The sequence below is a fragment of the Mobula hypostoma genome, chromosome 14 (genome assembly GCF_963921235.1).
Source record: "Mobula hypostoma chromosome 14, sMobHyp1.1, whole genome shotgun sequence".
In the NCBI taxonomy this organism is placed as follows: Eukaryota; Metazoa; Chordata; class Chondrichthyes; order Myliobatiformes; family Myliobatidae; genus Mobula; species Mobula hypostoma.
The window spans coordinates 16737738-16750025 of NC_086110.1; the positions used below are offsets into that span (position 1 = coordinate 16737738).

The 12288-nt window shown below is 43.2% G+C and overlaps 1 long non-coding RNA gene across 1 annotated transcript in view; it reads right to left on the reverse strand.

Annotated features, from left to right (window-relative positions):
* Positions 1-399: 399 nt before the first annotated feature.
* Positions 400-12288, reverse strand: part of LOC134356453 (uncharacterized) — an 18800-nt gene continuing 6911 nt past the window's right edge. The window contains exons 3-4 of the long non-coding RNA XR_010020355.1: positions 1207-1351; positions 400-534 (exon numbers count right to left, since the gene is read on the reverse strand). This is a non-coding gene — a long non-coding RNA (uncharacterized LOC134356453). The remainder of the gene's footprint in view (positions 535-1206; positions 1352-12288) is intronic.

The following is a 12288-nucleotide window of genomic DNA, read 5'->3' on the forward strand; positions in this document are numbered from 1 at the left end:
TGAATTTTTTTCTGAATTACTGATGAAATTCTTACCTTCACTGTGTTACCGTGATTAATCTTAATAGTCACACCTTCCATTAAGTTCTGAATGCTTGTGTTTCCCACAATAATTCCAAACACTTGGTCATTTAATAGTGTGCTATTCTTTTCATCCTACGGAGAAATAAACCAAGAGTCCTTTCAGCAAGGTGAAGCGTTGAGGAACACAGCATCAGATATTTTTCACAATTTTTAGATATTTTTACCTTTGGAGTAATTACATTTTGCCCCAAACCTGTGGTCAACTTTGCACTCCTGCCTGTGATGGACCATCACTAATTAGACTGGGATCTAGATTCACATTGCAAGTGTAAATTTATACAGGCTACAATGACACTTTTGAACAATTTACCTCAAATAGTTCGCTGTCATTAAATACGGCGAAAATGAGCCTTGAAAGGTCATTCTGTTGCTCTTCAGCTCTCTCAGATAGCTCAGCTGGAAGGATCACCTCGACATCAGCATCCTGATTATCGGTGTTTCGTTTACCGACCTATACAAGTCATAGGGAAACCACTCCACAAATTACTCTATGTTCTGTTGATAATAGGTACAGATTTAACACCACTAGATCTGATCATCAAGTAGGAAGGAGTCATGTAGTAACACTGCTTGGAATTAAGAGCTTTGGCCCAACTCCTCTATGCCAACCATGGTGCCCACCAGGTTGCTTTATTTGCTTGCATTTGGCCAATACCCCTCTAAAGCCCTACTATCCATGAACTTATCCAAAATGTCCACTTTCTCTGGCATTTCTTCCATAATGTACCATCTTCTGTGTGGTAAACTTGCCCCTCAGGTTCTCTTTAAAATTTTCTGCTCTCACCGTATACCCATGCCCTCTGTTGTTTAGTTCCCCTTTCCTGGGGAAGTGACTATGTGCGTTTACCCCATCAAAATCCGTCTCTATAAGGTCAACCACCAATGTTTCAGGGAATAACATCCTCACCTGTCCAACCCTTCCCTATAAATCAGACCCTCTAATACGGAGAAATTCAAGTTGAATTGTTTTGAGAGGAACATTGAAATTGACACACAAATGTCATCAACTTGCTGCTATAAGACAGATTTCCTATCTGTTTTGTTAATCTGAGAGACGGTTAATGAGTGATCTGAAGATCGACTGCATATGTAGTTGCAGCATAGGTGAGTTCCTTGTACTTACCCATGATGAATTAGCAATCAGTCTTATTGGTTGATTTCTGTGGATTTCCTTTATTTTGGAAACTTTATGATCTGAGTATATTTCCGATGTGTCATTCTTTAATTCCTCACATAAAGATAACCATTTCCAGCAGTTCCTTCTGTGTCTATGAAACCAGAAGATATGAAAATGTATGAACAGCAATGTTACAGGTGAAATTATGACTGTCGTTATGAATGGGAAAATACCTTCAACTCAATTCAGCTTCTTTCCTCTTTGATCCCTTTCATTATTTTTTCTGCCTCATTCACACCTTCAACAGCCCTATTGATGAAAGCACCTACATTCATTTGAACACACGATTCTGCAGACGAGGGAAATGCAGAGCAACACACACACAATGTTGGAAGATCTCAGTAGGTCAGGTAACATCTATGGAGGGAATAAACAGTCGGCATCTCGAGCTGAGGCCCTTGTCAAGACTGAAAAGGAAGGGAGAAGCTGGAATAAGGAGGTGAAGAGGAAGGAGTACAAGCTGGAAGGTGATAGGTGAAACTCGATGAGGTGGAAGTGGGTGAGTAAGGAGTGGGGGGGGAATGAACTGAGAACCTGGGAGGTGATGGGTGCAAGAGGTAAAGAGAAGGAATCTTAGAGGGGCGCATGGGAGAAAGGTAAGGAGAAGGGGCACTGGAGGGAAGTGATAGGCAGGTGAGGAGAAGAAAAGGGGTAAGAGGGCAGCCTACTATAATTGTCAGCTCTATCCTGTACTCCCATGCATCTCCTCTACATTGGTGAGAACTGGCGTACTATAGAGAGACATTTCGTCGTGCACCTTTGCTCTGTCTGCGGTAGTCCTAGGGGATTCCACAGTCAGGAGGTTCTCTCAACCTGACAGAGATACCCACATGGTGTGTTGATTCCCAGGTGCCAGGGAACGTGATGTCTCAGATTGGGTGCAGAGTATTCTGAAGGGAGAGGGTGAACAGCCAGAAGTCTCGGTACACGTTGGTACCAGTGACATAGGCAGAAAAAGGGAGGAGGTCCTCAGGAGAGAATTCAGGGAGTTAGGAAGCTGAAAAGCAGGACCTCCAGGGTAGTAATCTCAGTCTTCCTGCCTGTGCCACGTGCTAGCGAGTGCAAGAATAGCATGATCAGGCATATTAATGTGGCTGAGCGACTGGTGTAGGTGACAGGGCTTCAGATTCCTGAGGCCTCTTGTGGGGGAGGTACGATCTGTACAAAAAGGACGGGTTACACCTGAAGCCGAAGGGGTCCAGTATCCTAGTGGGCACATTTAAAAGCACTGTTAGGGAGGATTGAAACTAATTTGGCAGGGGGATGGGAACCGGAGTGATAGGGTTGAGGAAGGGGAAAACAGAAATAAATCAAAGATAGTGTGCAACAGAGATTATAGAAAGAACAGGCAGGAGGTGAGGCCAGTGGCATGATTTTCAGGGCAATTAAAACAGAAAGCAACAAATACTGGACTGAAAGTGTTATATCTGAATGCACGCAGCATAAGGAATAAAATGGGCAATCTTGAAATTCAGCCACAGTTTGGCAAAAAATGACATTGTGGCCATCTCTGAAATTTGGGTAAAAGATGGCTGCCATTGGGAGTTGAATGTCCAAGAATATACGAACTATATCGGAAAGATGAGTTAGTAGGTAGAGGGGGTGGTGTGGCTCTGTGTGCAACAAATAATATTAAATCAGTAGAAACAGATGACACAGGATTGGAAGGTGTAAAGTCTCTATGGGTTGAGTTAAGAAATGGCAAGGGTAAAAGGACCCTAATAGCAGTTGTTTACAAGTCTCCAAACAGCAGTCGGGATGTGGATTACAAATTACAGCAGGAGATAGAAAAGACGTGTCACAAAGGCAATGCCATGATAATCGTTGGGGATTTTAACATGAAAGAGGATTAGGAAAACCAGTACTGGATCCCAAGAGATAGAATTTGTAGAATGTCTAAGGGGTGGCTTTTTAGAACAGCGTATTGCTGTTGAGCCCACTAGGGGATTGGCTGTGCTGGATTGGGTGTTGTGCAATGATCCGGAGGTGGTAAGAGAGCTTAAGGTTAAGGAAGCCTTAGGGAACAGTGTTCACAATATGATCAAGTTCACATTGAAATTTGAGAGGGAAAAAATAATGTTCTATGTGTCGATATTTCAGTGGAATAAAGGGAATTACAATGGCATGAGAGGGGAACTGGCCAAAGTTGACTGGAAAGGAACATTTGCAGGAAAGACAGCAGAGCAGCAATGGCTGGAGTTTCTGTGAAAAATGAGGGAAGTGCAAGACAGATACAGGATATTCCAAATGAGAAGAAATTTTCAAAGGGAAGAAGGACACTACCGTGGCTGACAAGTGAAGTCAGAGCCAAAGTAAAAGCAAAAGAGAGGCGTACAAGGAAGCCATAGTTAGTGGGAAGATAGAGGATTGGGACACTTTTAAAAACTTGCAGAAGGAAACTAAGGAAGTCACCAGGAAGGAAAAGATGAATTATGAAAGGAAGCTGATATTAAAAGCCTTTTTAAATATATAAAGGGTAAAACAGAGTTCAGGGTAGATATAGGACCAATACAAAACGACGCTGGAGATATTGTAATGAGAGGTGCAGAGACGGCAGAGGAACTGAAGGTGTACTTTGCATCAGTCTTCACAGTGGAAGATGTCTGCAGAATACCGGCCATTCAAGAGTGTCAGGGAAGTGAAGCTTGTGCAGTGAAAATTACAACTGAGAACGTGCTCAGGAAGCTTAATGGTCTGAGGGTGGATAAATCTCCTGGACCTGATGGAATGCACCCTTGGGTTCTGAAGGAAGTAGCTGGAGAGATTGCGGTGGCATTAACGATGATCTTTCAAGAATCAATAGATTCTGGCATAGTACCGGATGACTGAAAAATTGCAAATGTTACACTGCTATTTAAGAAGAGTGGGAGGCAGCAGAAAGGAAACTATAGACCTGCTAGCCTGATGTCTGTGGTTGGGAAGTTGTTGGAATCGATTGTTAGGGACGAGATTACAGAATACCTGGAGGCACATGACAAGATAGGCCAAAGCCAGCATGGTTTCCTGAAAGGGACATCCTGACTGACAAACCTACTGCAATTCTTTGAGGAAATTACAAGCAGGGTAGACAAAGGAGATGCAGTAGACTTGGTGTACTTGGATTTTCAGGCCTTTGACAAGGTGCCGCACATGAGGCTGCTTAGCAAGGTAAGAGTCCATGGAATTACAGGGGAGTTACTAACATGGGCGGAGCATTGGCTGGTCAGCAGAAAACAGAGAGTGGGAATAAAGGGATCCTATTCTGTCTGGCTGCTGGTTACCAGAGGAGTTCCACAGGGGTCGGTGTTGGGATCACTGGTTTTTACATTGTATGTCAATGATTTGGACTATGGGATTAATGGACTTGTGGCTAAATTTGCCAATGATACAAAGGTAGGTGGAGGAGTGGGTAGTGTTGAGAAAACAGAGAGCCTGCAGAAAGATTTAGATAGTTTAGGAAAATGGGCAAAGAAGTGGCAAAGGAAATACAATGTTGGAAAGTGTATGGTCATGCACTTTGGTGGAAGAAATAAACTCCAGGTTGAGTCGGTTGTGTAGAAGGCAAATGCATGTTGTTCATTTCCAGAAATATAGAATATAAGAGCAGGGATGTGATGTTGAGGCTCTATAAGGCACTTGTGAGACCACACTTGGAGTACTGTGTGCAGTTTTGGATTCCTTATTTTAGAAAGGATATACTAACATTGGAGAGGGTGCAGAGAACCTTCACAAGAATGATTTCAGGAATGAAAGGGTTACTGTATGAGGAACGTCTGGCAGCTCTTGGGCTGTATTCCCTGGAGTTCAGGAGAATGAGGGAGATCTCATAGAAACATTCCGAATGTTAAAAGGCCAGAACAGATTAGATATAGCAAAGTTATTTCCCATGGCAGGGGAGTCTAGGACAAGAGGGCACGACTTCAGGATTGAAGGATGTCCATTTAGAACACAGATGCGGAGAAATTACTTTAGTCAGAGGGTGGTAAATCTGTGGAATTTGTTGCCACGAGGGGCTGTGGAGGCCAAATCATTGGGTGTATTGAAAGGCAGGGATAGATAGGTTCTTGATTAGTCAGGGCATCAAAGGGTATAGGTGAAAACAGGGGAGTGGGGATGACTGGAAGAATTGGATCAGCCCATGATTGAATGGCAGAACAGACTCGATGGGCTGAATGGCCTACTTCTGCTCCTACATCTTAAAGTCTGATGGTATTAAACAGTGGACCTTCCTGGTGACGACTTATTTTAATTCTACTTTCCATTCCGACATGTCAGTCCATGGCCTCCTCTACTGACACAATGAGGCCACTCTCAAGTTGAAGGAGAACAACTCAAATTCTGTCTGGGTAGTCTCCAACCAGATGGCATAAACATTGATTTCTCTAACCTCTGGTAATTTATTCCCCCTCCTCCTTCTTTCTTTTCACATTTCTGTAGAACAAAACAATCTTTTCTCTAAGGATGATAGCCATTTACACTCCCAACATTGATACTTTGATTGGACCTTTGCTGAAAAACAGATCCACAAGTGCCTTGTCAGATCAAGTGAGCTATTTCTAACAATATGACAGTCTATTCCTGAGAAATTGTTCTGTCATGAGTGGTTGAACGAATTAGGACAACATCAAGTGATCATATTGAAATGCATAAAATCCCACGGATGTGTATGCTGAAATATTTCCATTAGTGGGAGAAACTCTAACAAGGGGACATAGTTACAAGAGTAGGGAGTGGTTATTTGAAACTGAATCGTGGAGGAACATCTGGCAGATGATAATGTGAATCTTTGAAATACTCTACTCTGGAGGGTGGTGGAAGCTGGTTCCGTGGGGGTTCTTAAAGTAGACAGAGATACCTTTTTGAGGGAAAGGAAATTTAGAATTCTAGGGAATATAGGTGCCTTAGAGATGACAAACGGTCGGAGAATGTTGAATTATTGTGGGTGGAGTTAAGAAATTGCAAGGGTAAAAAAACCATTATGGGAATGACACATAGACCTCAAATAGCAGCCACAATCTGGGATTGAGGTTGTAAAGGGAGCTGGAAGATTGTAATGGGGGTCTTCAATATACAAGGGGATTGGAAAAATCAAGTTGGTGGCGGATCGCAAGAGAGGTATTTTGTGAATGCCTACGAGATGGCTTTTTTGAGCAGCTTATGCTTGAGGCTACTTGGGGAAAGGCTACCTTAGATTGGGTGTTGTGTAATACCCCAGATCTTATTAGGGAGCTTAATGTAAAGGAACCCTTAGGAGACAGTGATCATAATAGGATTGAATTCATACTACAATTTGAGAGAGAGAAGCATAAGTCACATGTATCTGTATTGCAATGGAAAAACAGGAATTACAGTGGCATGAGAGAGGAGCATGCCCAGGTGGATTGGAGGAGGATACTGGCAGAGATGACAGCAGAGCAGAGTTGACTGAAACTTCTGGGAATAGTTCACAAGGCGCAGGATAGATATGCCCCACAGGGGAATAAGTTCTCAAATGGCAGGGGGAAGCAACCATGGTTGGCAAAGAAAATTAAGGACTGCATAAAAGCCAAGGAAAGGGTATATAAGGTAGCAAAAGTGAGTGGGAAGTTGGATGATTGGGAAGCTTTTAAAATCCAACAGAAGGCAACTAAAAACACTATAAGAAGGGGAAAGATGAAATATGAGGGCAGACCAGCCAATAACATAAACCAGGATACCAGAAGTTTTTCAGTTATATAAAGAGTAAAAGAGAAGTGAGAGTTGATATTGGACCACTGGAAAATGACGCTGGTGAGGTAGTAATGGGGGACAGAGAAATGGCAGATGAACTTAATGGGTGCTTTGCATCTGTCTTCACTGTGCAAGACACTATCAGTATGCCGGTAGTCTGTGAGTGTCAGGGAGCAGGAGTGAGTGCCATTGCTATTACAAAGAAAAAAGTGTTAGGCAAACTCAAAGGCCTAAAGATGGGTAAGTCACCAGCATCCTGAGAGAGGTCAGGGAAGAGATAACAGATGCATTGGTCATGATCTTTCAGAAATCACTTGATTCTGGCACGGTCCCGGAGGTCTGGAAGAATGCAAATGTCACTCCACACTTTAAGAAGGGAGGAAGGCAAAAGAAAAGAAATTATCAGTCAGTTAGCCTAACCCCAGTGGTTGGTAAGGTGTTGGAATCTATTATTAAGGATGAGGTTTCAAGGAACTTGGAGATTAATGATAAAATAAGTCCAAGCCAGCATGGTTTCTGTAAAGAGAAATCTTGCCTGACAAATCAGTTAAGAGTTCTGCGAAGACGTAATGAGCAGGGTGGACAAAGGAGTCAGTGGATGTCATTTACAAAGATACTGGCTTGGATAACAAAATGGCTGACAGGCAGGAGGCAGCAAGTGGAAATAAAAGAAGCCTTTTCCGGTTGGCTGCCAGTGACAAGTGGTTTTCCTCAGGGGTCAGTATTGGGACCTCTGCTTTTCACATTGTTTGTCATTGATTTAGACAATGGAGTTGAGCTTGTGGCAAAGTTTGTGGATGATACAAAGATAGGTGGAGGGGTAGGTAATGCGGAGGAAGAAATACGATTGCAGCAGGACTTGGACAAATTGGAAGAATGAGCAAAAAAGTGGCAGATGGAAAACAATGTTAGGAAATGGATGATAATGCACTCTGGTAAAAACAACAATAGTGCAGACTATTATCTAAGTGGAGAGAAGGTTCAAACATCAGAAGTGCAAAGGGACTTATGAGTCCTCATGCAAAACTCCCAGAAGGTTAATTTACAGGCTGAGTCTGTGGTAAAGAAGGTAAATGCAATGCTGGCATTTATTTCAAGGGCAATAGAATATAAAAGCAAGCAGATAATGCAGAGCCTTTATAAGACACTTGTCAGGACGTACTTGGAGCATTGTCAACAGTTTGGGCCCCATATCTCAGAAAGGATGTGTTGTCATTGGACAGAGTCCAGAGGAGGTTCTGGGAATGAATGGGGTTAACGTATGAGGAGCATTTGGCAGCTTTGGGCCTGTACTCATTGAATTTAGAAGAATGCAGGGGGATGGGGGTGGGGAATCTCATTGACACCTACCGAATATTGAAAGAACTAAATAAGGTGGATGTAGAGAGGATGTTTCCTACGGTGGGGATATCCAGAACTAGAGAGCACAGCCTCAAAACTGAGGTGTAACCTTTTAGAACAGAGGTAAGGAGAATTTTTTTCAGCCAGAGTCGTGACTCTGTGGAATGCTCTGCCACAGACTGCGGTGCAGGCCAAGTCAGTGAGTATATTTAGGGCGGAATTTGATCGTTTCCTGATCGGTCAGGGCATCAAAGGATATGGCGAGAAGACAGATGTACGGGGTTGAGCGGGATCTGGGATCTTCCATGACGGAATGGTGGAGGAGACTCAATGGGCTGAATGGCCTGATTCTGTATGTCTTATGGAACTAGCACAGAGGAAGAGGTGAGGCCTAGGTCAATTTAACCATGGTTATATTGAATGGTGGAGCAGTCCTCAGGAAATGAATATCCTATTGTGTCCCTTATGATCAAAGTAAGGGATTGTATTCTCAGTGATGGCACAATTGCATTTCTGTGCCTACCAAAGGCAATTCCCTCCTCTCCATTGTTCTGTGAGAAAATTTGTACCAACCTCTGGTGACATGGGTACCTCGAGGGTGGTAATCTCAGGATTGCTGCCTGTGCTACGTGCCAGTGAGGGTAGGAATAGGATGCTCTGGAGGATGAACAAGTGGCTGAGGAACTGGTGTAGGGAGCAGGGTTTCAGATTTCAGGATAGTTGGGACCTCTTCTGGGGCAGGTGGGACCTGTACAAGAGAGACGGGTTACACTTGAACTACAGGGGGACCAATATCCTTTCAGGGAGGTTTGTTAATGCTATTGGGGAGGCCTTAAACTAGATTTGCAAGGAGATGGGAACCACAGTACCAGAGCTGACAGTGTGGCTGGGGTGAAAATAAATGATGTTAAAAGTTCAAGCAAATCCACTAATAGAAAGGTCGTGAGTGGTGGTAAAAATCTTCTGAGGTGTATATATTTCAATGCGAGGAGTATTGTGGGGAAGGCAGATGAGTTGAGGGCGTGGATTGACACGTGGAATTATGACGTTGTAGCAATTAGTGAAACTTGGCTACAGGAGGGGCGGGACTGGCAGCTTAATATTCCAGGGTTCCGATGTTTCAGATGTGATCGAGGCAGAGGAATGAAAGGTGGGGGAGTGGCATTGCTTGTTAGGGAAAATATTACAGCAGTGCTCAGACAGGACAGATTAGAGGGCTTGTCTACTGAGTCCTTGTGGGTGGAGCTGAGAAACAGGAAAGGTATGGCCACATTAGTGGGATTGTATTACAGACCACCCAATAGTAAAAGAGAATTGGAAGTGTAAATCTGCAGAGAGATAGCAGGCAACTGCAGGAAACATAAAGTTGTGGTGGTAGAGGATTTTAATTTTCCATATATTGATTGGGACTCCCATACTGTTAGGGGTCTAGATGGTTTAGAGTTTGTAAAATGTGTTCAGGAAAGTTTTCTAAATCAATATATAGAGGGACCAACTAGAGGGGATGCAATATTGGATCTCCTGTTAGGAAACAAGTTAGGACAAGTGACAGAAGTCTGTGTAGGGGAGCACTTTGGTTCCAGTTATCATAACACCATTAGTTTCAACTTGATCATGGACAGGGATAGATATGCTCCTAGGGTTGAGGTTCTTAACTGGAAGAAGGCCAAATTTGAAGAAATGAGAAAGGATTTAAAAAGCATGGATTGGGACAGGTTGTTCTCTGGCATGGATGTGATCGGTAGGTGGGAAGCCTTCAAAGCAGAGATTTTGAGAGTGCAGAATTTGTATGTTCCTGTCAGGATTAAAGGCAAGGTGAATAGGAATAAGGAACCTTGGTTCTCAAGAGATATTGCAACTCTGATAAAGAAGAAGAGGGAGTTGTATGACGTGTATAGGAAGCAGGGAGTAAATAAGGTGCTTGAGGAGTATAAGAAGTGCAAGAAAATACTTAAGAAAGAAATCAGGAGGGCTAAAAGGAGACATGAGGTTGCCTTGGCAGTCAAAGTGAAGGATAATTCAAAGAGCTTTTACAGGTATATTAAGAGCAAAAGGATTGTAAGGGATAAAAATTGGTCCTCTTGAAGATCAGAGTGGTCGGCTATGTGCGGAACCAAAGGAAATGGGGGAGATCTTAAATAGGTTTTTTGTATCTGTGTTTACTAAGGAAACTGGCATGAAGTCTATGGAATTAAGAGAAACAAGTAGTGAGATCATGGAAACTGTAAGATCGAAAAGGAGGAGGTCCTTGCTGTCTTGAGGAAAATTAAAGTGGATAAATCCCCGGGACCTCACAGGGTGTTCCCTCGGACCTTGAAGGAGACTAGTGTTGAAATTGCAGGGGCCCTGGCTGAAATATTTAAAATGTCGTTGTCTACAGGTGAGGTGCCGGAGGATTGGAGAGTGGCTCATGTTGTTTCGTTGTTTAAAAAAGGATCGAAAAGTAATCCGGGAAATTATAGGCCGGTAAGTTTAACGTCGGTAGTAGGTAAGTTATTGGAGGGAGTACTAAGAGACAGAATCTACAAGCATTTGGATAGACTGGGACTTATTAGGGAGAGTCAACATGGCTTTGTGCATGGTAGGTCATGTTTGACCAATCTATTGGAGTTTTTCGAGGAGGTTTCCAGGAAAGTGGATGAAGTGAAGGCAGTGGATATTGTCTACATGGACTTCAGTAAGGCCTTTGACAAGGTCCCGCATGGAAGGTTAGTTAGGAAAATTCTGTCGCTAGGTATACATGGAGAGGTGGTAAATTGGATTAGACATTGGCTCGATGGAAGAAGCCAGAGAGTGGTGGTAGAGAATTGCTTCTCTGAGTGGAGGCCTGTGACTGGTGGTGTGCCACAGGTATCAGTGCTGGGTCCATTGTTATTTGTCATCTATATTAATGATCTGGATGATAATGTGGTAAATTGGATCAGCAAGTTTGCTGATGATACGAAGATTGGAGGTGTAGTAGACAGTGAGGAAGGTTTTCAGAGCCTGCAGAGGGACTTGGACTAGCTGGAAAAATGGGCTGAAAAATGGCAGATGGAGTTTAATACAGACAAGTATGAGGTATTGCACGTTGAAAGGACAAACCAACGTAGAACATACAGGGTTAATGGTAAGGCACTGAGGAGTGCAGTGGAACAGAGGGATCTGGGAATACAGATACAAAATTCCCTAAAAGTGTCGTCACAAGTAGATAGGGTCGTAAAGAGAGCTTTTGGTACATTGGCCTTTATTAATCAAAGTATTGAGTATGAGAGCTGGGATGTTATGATGAGGTTGTATAAAGCATTGGTGAGGCCGAATCTGGAGTATTGTGTTCAGTTTTGGTCACCAAATTACAGGAAGGATATAAATAAGGTTGAAAGAGTGCAGAGAAGGTTTACAAGGATGTTGCCGGGACTTGAGAAACTCAGTTACAGAGAAAGGTTGAATACGTTGGGACTTTATTCCCTGGAGCGTAGAAGAATGAGGGGAGATTTGATAGAGGTATATAAAATTATGATGGGTATAGATAGAGTGAATGCAAGCAGGCTTTTTCCACTGAGGCAAGGGGAGAAAAAAACAGAGGACATGGGTTTAGGGTGAGGGGGGAAAAGTTTAAAGGGAACATTAGCGGGGGCTTCTTCACACAGAGAGTGGTAGGAGTATGGAATGAGCTGCCAGACGAGGTGGTAAATGCAAGTTCTTTTTCAACATTTAAGAGTAAATTGGACAGATACATGGATGGGAGGTGTATGGAGGGATATGGTCCGTGTGCAGGTCGGTGGGACTAGGCAGAAAATGGTTTGGCACAGCCAAGAAGGGCCAAAAGGCCTGTTTCTGTGCTGAAGGTTCTATGGTTTCTATGGTTTCTATGGGTATCTGGGGTTTGGTCAAATATTCTCTTCCACTGGCCATCAATTTGGATATGTGTGCAGCAGGACCCCACAATAATTTATTTTAGTGGTATCCTACTGCTTAACATTGAAAGAGTCCCCATATCTATGATTTCTAGCAAGCTCC